The sequence below is a fragment of the Ceratosolen solmsi genome, unplaced genomic scaffold (assembly GCF_000503995.2).
Source record: "Ceratosolen solmsi marchali unplaced genomic scaffold, CerSol_1.0 scaffold14, whole genome shotgun sequence".
Lineage (NCBI taxonomy): Eukaryota > Metazoa > Arthropoda > Insecta > Hymenoptera > Agaonidae > Ceratosolen > Ceratosolen solmsi.
This window is the reverse complement of record NW_011948420.1, coordinates 9,860,844-9,869,270: the sequence shown is the minus strand read 5'-3', so window position 1 is coordinate 9,869,270 and position 8,427 is coordinate 9,860,844. Positions and strand designations below refer to the sequence as shown.

The 8,427-nt window shown below is 36.1% G+C and overlaps 1 protein-coding gene across 1 annotated transcript in view; it reads left to right on the top strand.

Annotated features, from left to right (window-relative positions):
* The window catches only part of ush (Zinc finger protein ush), a 259,439-nt gene that overhangs the window by 138,433 nt on the left and 112,579 nt on the right, over nucleotides 1-8,427 (top strand). The window lies entirely within an intron of this gene.

Below are 8,427 nucleotides of genomic sequence, written 5' to 3'. Positions count from 1 at the left end.
CTCTCTCTCACTCTCTCTCACTCTCTCTCACTCTCTCTCTCTCCTCCCATAACAGAGAAATCCGAATCGGGACTCCCGCTCTCTTGGGCTCACAAACCATTCTCGTCTTTCTCTTTCTCGTCTTTAACTGATCTCCATCTTCAGTTTCAACTTGTGGCTGACTATTTTTAATAGGCGCGCTGCATTAATTTCGATACTTATCGGAATTTACCGTTTATAATGTTTTATCTGCCTTTTTTAATTGACTAAGTTCTTTCTTAACTTTTTTGTAACGGTTGGGCTTTTTCAAATCTCAGTCTCGATCGCTATCGAAAAGATGTAAACAATAATTAGATAGACCAAATTTTTTCTTTTACCTCTTTTTATCTTTACGCTCATTATTTATTACCAGTGCTTCTTTTTACAACAAAACTTCAGGTACTCATTGTACATCGTATGTGATAGATCGCTTGAATGCGCGTTTATATAAAATTATGTTGTCAAATTTTAAATAAAAAATTTAGAGCCGATTAGCCATTGATTATTATAATTTACGTTTATCGCTCAGCTCTCCAAAGAAAAATACATTCGATTAAATGGGATATTTGTTATTGCCTATCGTCCAAATATGCGAATAATACTCATGAAAATTATTGCACGTTTTTGTACACTGTTACTAAAAAAAATTCCCTATCTTATCGTATACCAAGATTATTCAGCAATATATTATTTTATATACCGTAACCACAATTTTATCCAAATGCACTAATTATCTATTACAATGATTAGATACGTTTCATATAGGATGTCCGTTACTTTAGCCAATTAAATAAAATTTCGTGATAACCGTACGTTCGATTCAATTCATAGCCGACATTTTACACGAATGCCAAATTCCATTGAAAAAGTTCATAAATAATTTTAATACTTAAGTTGGCCACATCGTACTAGCCAGTCGCGAACAACGGGCCTAAATAACAGAGGAGCTTGTAAAGAGCAAAACTTTTCAACATCTTTTTCCTTCTATATTGTGATAATATTTAAGTCCACGCACGATTGAGAATAAAACGTTACGTTTCAGTCATTCAACAAACGCTCATCCACATCCCCTACAATTAAGTACCTAAATTTTCGAACGTAAATTTGCTATTTCAATTACGTTCAACGCCAGTGGGAGCATAAATTTCGTTCCTTATTACACGAGATTCATTTGATCCAATCGACTGTAAGTGCACGATTAATCACATTAAATCATCGCGTCTGCGATCTTCCCTCTCCGATATTACATAGCTAATAGTTGTAATGAAAACAAATAGTTCTTAGAGCCGCGAGCGAGTAGGTAGGTAAGAGGCAAAAATGAGGCGTAGACTGCGCGAACTTGATTTATTTTCACGCGATGGAATTCAATTGCCCTCGCCGTGCCAGCGAAGTCTCTCTCTCCGGATGCGCATCGAAGCGACTTCGATTCCGTCGAGAATCCGGCCTCCTCGCTTCTTCGACTCCCGTCTGATCTCGGTTCGCATCCGAGTAAGTCTGTCCCCCGCGAGATCTTATCCGCCTTGGGAATAATTCGCTCGACCTCCGGCGAAGCACGCGGTGGCAGATCCTTTTACGGCCGAAGCTGCGCGCATCCCAGGATGGCGCAACTCGTGGCCAACGCAAGCTCGCCTTGTTACTCCCCGCGAAACTTCCAAATCCAATTTTTCGAAGACGTTCTTGTTTGTTCGTTCGTTTGTTTGTTTGTTTTTTTTTTATTTACATCCTTTCGTCCAATTCACTCGGTTTTTCGCGCGCTCGACAGCGAGTCTCGTTCGAATCGAGCGCGAGCAACCGACGAGGAACCACTACGAGGGCGATTGAAAATCGATTTATCCGCCGGACAATACGAAATAAGCGCGAGTCACGGCAACGACTCGGCTAATGGCATCACGTGATCGTGCACGTTTTCGAAACGTTTTCGACCCTCACAGCAACTGCCCAACAACAACAACAACAGCAACATCAACAACAACGATAGCAACAACAACGATAGCAACAATCTTCTAGTATTGTCCACCCCCCCCCCCCCCCCCCCCTCCCTCCCTCCCTCCCGCCGTTTCGCTCCTTTTTAATCTGTTATAACCCGCGTCCAATTGTACAAGTATACCTTTCATTGCGCGCGCGCGCGCGCGCAAACACACACGTCTATGGCAAATATTATCTTTTTACAAAGACGTCATTTTCTTATGTCGCGTCAACGTCAGTATTTTATAATGTTGCAATTTCTATGATTTGCAAACAATAATTACAAAACTCTAAATTACAATCTAATTACAAAAACTTTGATTGATTATTCAAGCTTTTTAACGATATAACGAAGTTGTTTCTTTTCTATTTTCAATCAATGCTTAAAAAAAGCAAATAAAATGAGTAAATAATGTCTATGTATATGTAAAATAGTTTTTTTTTTTGTTCGTGAGAATAAGCAAGAACTGAAATTCCATTAGAATTTATTAATCTGCATGTAAAAGTGTGTATTTTTTAGGAGATTGAATCATCAAATTCTCAATCACAGAATAAATTTAATTAATAATATCAATTGCAAGCACCTGCGATTTATGTAAATAATAATATGAAATTGCGTTGATTGCAATTATTATATCGTACTTTATAATTTACTTACATTTACTGTTTTCCGTTTAAATTGTAAAATATTATTAATTATCATTGTTTGAATGAAATAAAGGTTGAAATTAATGGAAAATTAACCCGTTAACGAACATCTTGATCGTTCATTAAAGTATTACAATAACATATTATACTTTTGACCGTAAACATAAATATAAAACTGAAGAATAACGGATTTAGCGATAGCGTCGAAAAAACAAAGCAACAAGTTGAAAATTAATTACATAAAAGCGAATAATATCATGAATAATGTAAATTGTTAATAATTAACGATATGGTCTAGAAAATTCGAAAGTATAAAGAATGCATGAGACGATTGAGAATTCAGCCAAATACAATCCTCGGATACTCCAAACTGAATCTACTTTTTTTTTGTTGTTATTTTTATTTTAATCGCTCGAAAGCTTGCAAGACACTCGGAATAACTGCAAAGCAGGCGATACGAAAATAGAAAAATAATTTTTACTCGCGAAGAAAAATTTCGCCGCTATATAAAAGATGATACGAAAGTAAATATAAGCCTTACAAGTATTAATGTTTATTTAGATAAGTGGTTAAAGAGCTTAGAGGTAAGGTAGTCTAGGTAGTATTCGAAAGTAATATAGAAAAGACGAAGGGAAACAAGAGTGTGCGCGATAGCGCGCGGCGAGTGGCAAAGCCGGTAAAGCTTAGCCGAGTGGTGGGGATTAAACGAACAAACGTCTGTCCTCGATGGGGGGTAACGCATCAACCATTCGAAGCGATATCCCATTCGGGCTATTGCATTCACGTGCCAAGATATCAATTAATTTTGATGTACGCTCCGCGTGCCTGTAAACACGTACGTACATTCCTTTTAAAATTGTGCTCTTGTATAGCGAGGCTTGAAGCGAAATATGGGACAAGAATTGATATTCCCGACTATTCAAGCATATTGCTTAACTGCTCGGCTTGGAATATCTTAGGCGAACGAGCGATAAAATTATTTATTACCTACCTGGGTAAATATTGTGTTTACACACACGCACGCAAACTCGAGGTTTTATATGCTTCTCGTATTGTAATTAGTAGATGCCGAAGAAAAGTCTCCGGGCGATTACTTAACTCGAACGGATATCTACATACTCGAACGCTTATCGCGCGGTTTACTTTGTCCATCGAGCATACATTAATAATTTAATTAACACTTGTAGAATAAAAAAATTCAATGAACTAATTGACTTTACTTGAAAATACAATTTCATTTAATAGAGACTATATTCGTTTAGAATTCTACCCTTAGCGCTTCGTATTATTATTGACATGATCGTCATCATTATTGTTATTATTACTATTTATGCTGCTGTAATAGTTGACGTCGTTGTTGTTATCGTTATAATAATAATAATAATAATAATAATAATAATAATAATAATAATAATAATAATAATGATAATAATAATGATAATAATAATGATAATAATAATGATAATAATAATGATAATAATAATGATAATAATAATGATAATAATAATGATAATAATAATGATAATAATAATGATAATAATAATGATAATAATAATGATAATAATAATGATAATAATAATGATAATAATAATGATAACAATAATGATAATAATGATAATGATAATAATAATAATAATAATAACAACAACAACAACAACAACAATAACAATAATAATAACAACAACAATAATAATAACAATAATAACAACAACTGTTGGTATTATTCTATCTAGTACGCTGTACGAGATGGTAAGCAAATATACGTCATGGGCATCTTGTCCAATGCAAGATCCAAGTTAAAAAGGATTCGAATATTTTCGAATTTAACGGATAATAATTTTCCATCGATATAAGTACATCGAAGCTTCGTGCAAGGCAATGTATTTCGTTGATTTAATCGATTGATCGTATTATTTGGTGCACGATCGGTACACATTGAACTAGCACCGAACGTTAAAACTCTAATAGTTAAAAGAAATAAATAAAAATCAGTACCAAGTACCAGCGCAAGTGACAAAAACGAAAACAAATATTTATTTGTTTGCGAAAGGTTAACTTAACGAAAGTCAGATCGAGCCTCTTAAAGTTAATAAAATCGAGCTCCTTCGGTATGCATTAAATTTTAATGCATTGATTTTTTTTTCGAGGGATTTTCTCGCAAAGAAATTGGCGCTCAACGCGAAGCGTGAAAACACAAATATCCATGATAGTAATGGACGGACAATGTCGTTCTACAATGGGATGCTAAGCCTTTGATTATCCTTCGTATCCTTGCTAACGTACTCGCCTAGCCGAGGTCTCGGTGTCGCCGACTGACATAGAAAATTGAAAAATTGCTCGTGCATTTTAGCGAGAGAGAAAGAGCCGCGCGCAAATAACTCGCCTTGCACATCATTGAAAAATCGGCACTTTTTCTTCATCGAGGTCACATCCTGGATATACAGGTAGGGGCACGCGCGTACCTCGTGTATTGAGCATTTGAGCGGAGGCCGCATTAAGTATGTTAAGAGCGAATGAAAGAGCGAGGCAGAAGAGAGCCAGGGAACAGGTGGAGGAGAAGAAGCCTCGAGATGAAGCGCGCGTGTGGGTGCGTGTGCGTGCGATACGCGCGCATCTCGGTTAGCAATCGTGCGGCTAAGCAAAGGCCGTTAACCGCTTCTGTTTCTCTTTTTTGCCGTGCGCAAACGAGGCGATGGAGGCAGCCACTCAATTTTATTCCCTCGTACGTACTTCTCCTACGTACGTAAGGAACAAGCAACACGGGACAACGGCGGGAGGAAGATTTTGCTTGCCGTCGCGAATTATTCGACGCTCCTATCTACCTCCGCCGATAAGCATTCCGGATTTTATAGACACGGGCATGTCCATGAGCAGTATAATTGTGCCTCTTATGTGCATTGAAGGGAGTGAAACGCGAGCGGGTTGCGTTCACGTGTCTGAGCTATTGAGTCGCTGTATCGAATGCCGTGACCGACGTATTTTTGGCAAAATTTTAAAAATATAATCGCGCGTACAAATTATAAGAAATTTCATGATTTTTTTTTACTCTTTTTTTTCTCGTTTTTTTTTCCCCCGCTTTTTTTTTTTGTTTGTTTTGTTTGGGTTTGAAAGTCTTCAGGGACGTGGCTACCCTAATTATTTATTAAATATGAGTTTATATTTATATCTGATGGCCGTAATTCAATGGGAATAATGTTTTTCCGCAACGGGACTTTTTTTAATGCTATAGTCGAGATGATAAAAAATTTAGCAACATAATGATCGATTTCTTTGATCGTTCTTTATTTGATTATATTTTTCTTCCTTTTGGGCACTTTGGCTCACTCGTCTTATCGCTCAGAACAGTATTAAAAATTTTTTAAAAAAAAAAGAAAAAAAAAGAAAAAGAAATAATGTTATCGACTATATTAACATTAACCATTATATGTGAAATTTGTTCATGTTTATGAGACGATGAGAAATCTGTTTGGAAATTGTTATATGGTATAATTTTATGACAAAACTGTTGTAAACAAAGAACAAAGTTCTTTCGTTTGGTTAATAATACTAATAAAATGATTTTTTTTTTTTTTTGATGACTAAAAGTAGGACACATTTGCTTGAGTATGAGGAGAAAAATATGAATTTATTAGGTCGAATAAATATTTATAACCATACGTATAGAATAAAGAATACTGCATTTTATCATAATAAAAAGTTCTAACAATTGATTTTAACAATCGAGTTTAGGGCGAATAAATTTACATAATTTTAAATCTGCAAATAAGTTCGTATAATAGTAGGTTATATTCAAGTCAATAGAAATGTGATTATATTTTTTTTTCTTTCTTTTTTATAATTATTACATGTTTCTTTTTTCTTTTTTTTATATATGTACTCCTCGATACTTTTAGGGTAACTATGGGCTACGTATAAACGTAGGGTAAACGATGATATATACTTTTTTCATAATTACATGCATTTTAAATGAGAAGAAGCAATAGATCAAAATTGAATTTTAATTTAAGGTGCTTTATTATTTATGTTTTTGTTTTTGTTTTTGTTTTTTTTGTTTTTTTTTTTTTTTTTTTTACTTTGTGTTTGAAATAAATTTATTTGATTGGTGCAACCAATAATTATAACCGAGGAATTTGATATTGTGGATTTTTACAAATTATAAAAACTACTGGTTGATTATAAATCCTTTATATACTTAATTCCTAGCTACGATGTAGTAAATTGATCTTTAATGTCTTCGGTGCTCCATAGATAAACTGAAAGTCGTATTCACCATGCCACTTAAATTTAAATAGTAGAAAGTTCCAATTGTAGCTAAATTCTTTCATATAAAATTTACGCAATCGCATAATAAAGTAAAAGAAAATTTCTTTAAATTGAAATATTTTTTACGTTAATGTGAAAATGCCTTGGTAGAGGCAATTATTCGAGTAGTCGGTGTATCTGGTTTGCAGTTGGTAAAGCATCTCTCATTACTCATATAAATAAATTAATATTTCATTACAAATTCGTATTATTGTCGAAAGTGTCTTGATGATATTGTAAGAAAAGCGATGTTATTATCTCATTACAGCAATAGCTTTCATGAACCATCCACTCAACTACTTCAGCAAATCCTATAATTTGTTAAATATTAATGATATTTACCATTAAAGTTAAACTACGAGCATTCCATTCGAATTGGCACTAGATAAGATAATAATATTCCCTAAAGAAAAGGTACTTTTCAACGATATACTCAATAGCTACATAAAGATTATTCGCAATCGATCAAAAAAATTTCAGCCCTCGGCGTTGGCGATGAGCATTCCATTCGTTAATTTCCGCGCGTAAGTTCGAGGAATAGACATCGGATCCTCACATATCCGATCTTTCACCAAGCCCATTGAATGCACTTCGAGTAAGGCAATCGGCTGAAATATGAATATAGGGAAAGGGCGCGGGTAAGGAGGAACTAAAGGCCATAAAAGACGAGGCTACCTGTCCCTTTGATTTGCCCTTTCTCTTCGCTGGCTCAGACCATTACACACGTCCTCGTTATCTTGCCGGCCCATAACGGAACGCCGGCGCCGATATGTCATTCTTTTCTTCGCTGTCACGAGTGTAGTATACTCGAGTCACTCTCGATGAGAGCAAGAAAAGTCGCGCACAATGTGGACGGGAGTAGGAGAAAGAAAAAAATCAATTGTAATCCCTCGAGCGAGGCACGTATATCGACCTTTATCGTGTCCATTCGTATATAGCGAAAGGGGTATTCGCGACAATAAGCAGTTACACATACCAAAGAGCCGTCTATTCCTCCCTCCACCCATCATACCGTGCAACATGCGACACCCCCTCCCGACTCAATATCAGCACTACTACCACCGCCACCACCACCACCACCACCACCACCACCACCACCACCCCTCCCCCTCTAGGGGCAGGAAGAATGAGAGGTTGAGGAGAGCAGATTAAGACTCGATGGATGCTTTTTCGCTAGCTCAGCGAAATCCGGGTCTTGGATGAGGTAACGACGTCGAGGCTATGCCGACTGCAGCCTATTCCTCGGAATTCTCACCAGGACGCGAAAAAGCCTCTATGGCCTTGATTATTGTCACTAGTCTTTTAATAAATGCTTAATACCGGCGCTCTCGATCCTCGATTAATAAACCGAGCTACCTTAGACGGTATTGAATACCGTCGATCGCACTCTCGGCCATAAATCCTAAGACGCGATTTCGGGAAAGAAATCGTTTTATTACGTACTTTCTGCCTTTTCCACTTAAGTGGGTGTATAAAAAGAAATTTGTTAGAGCG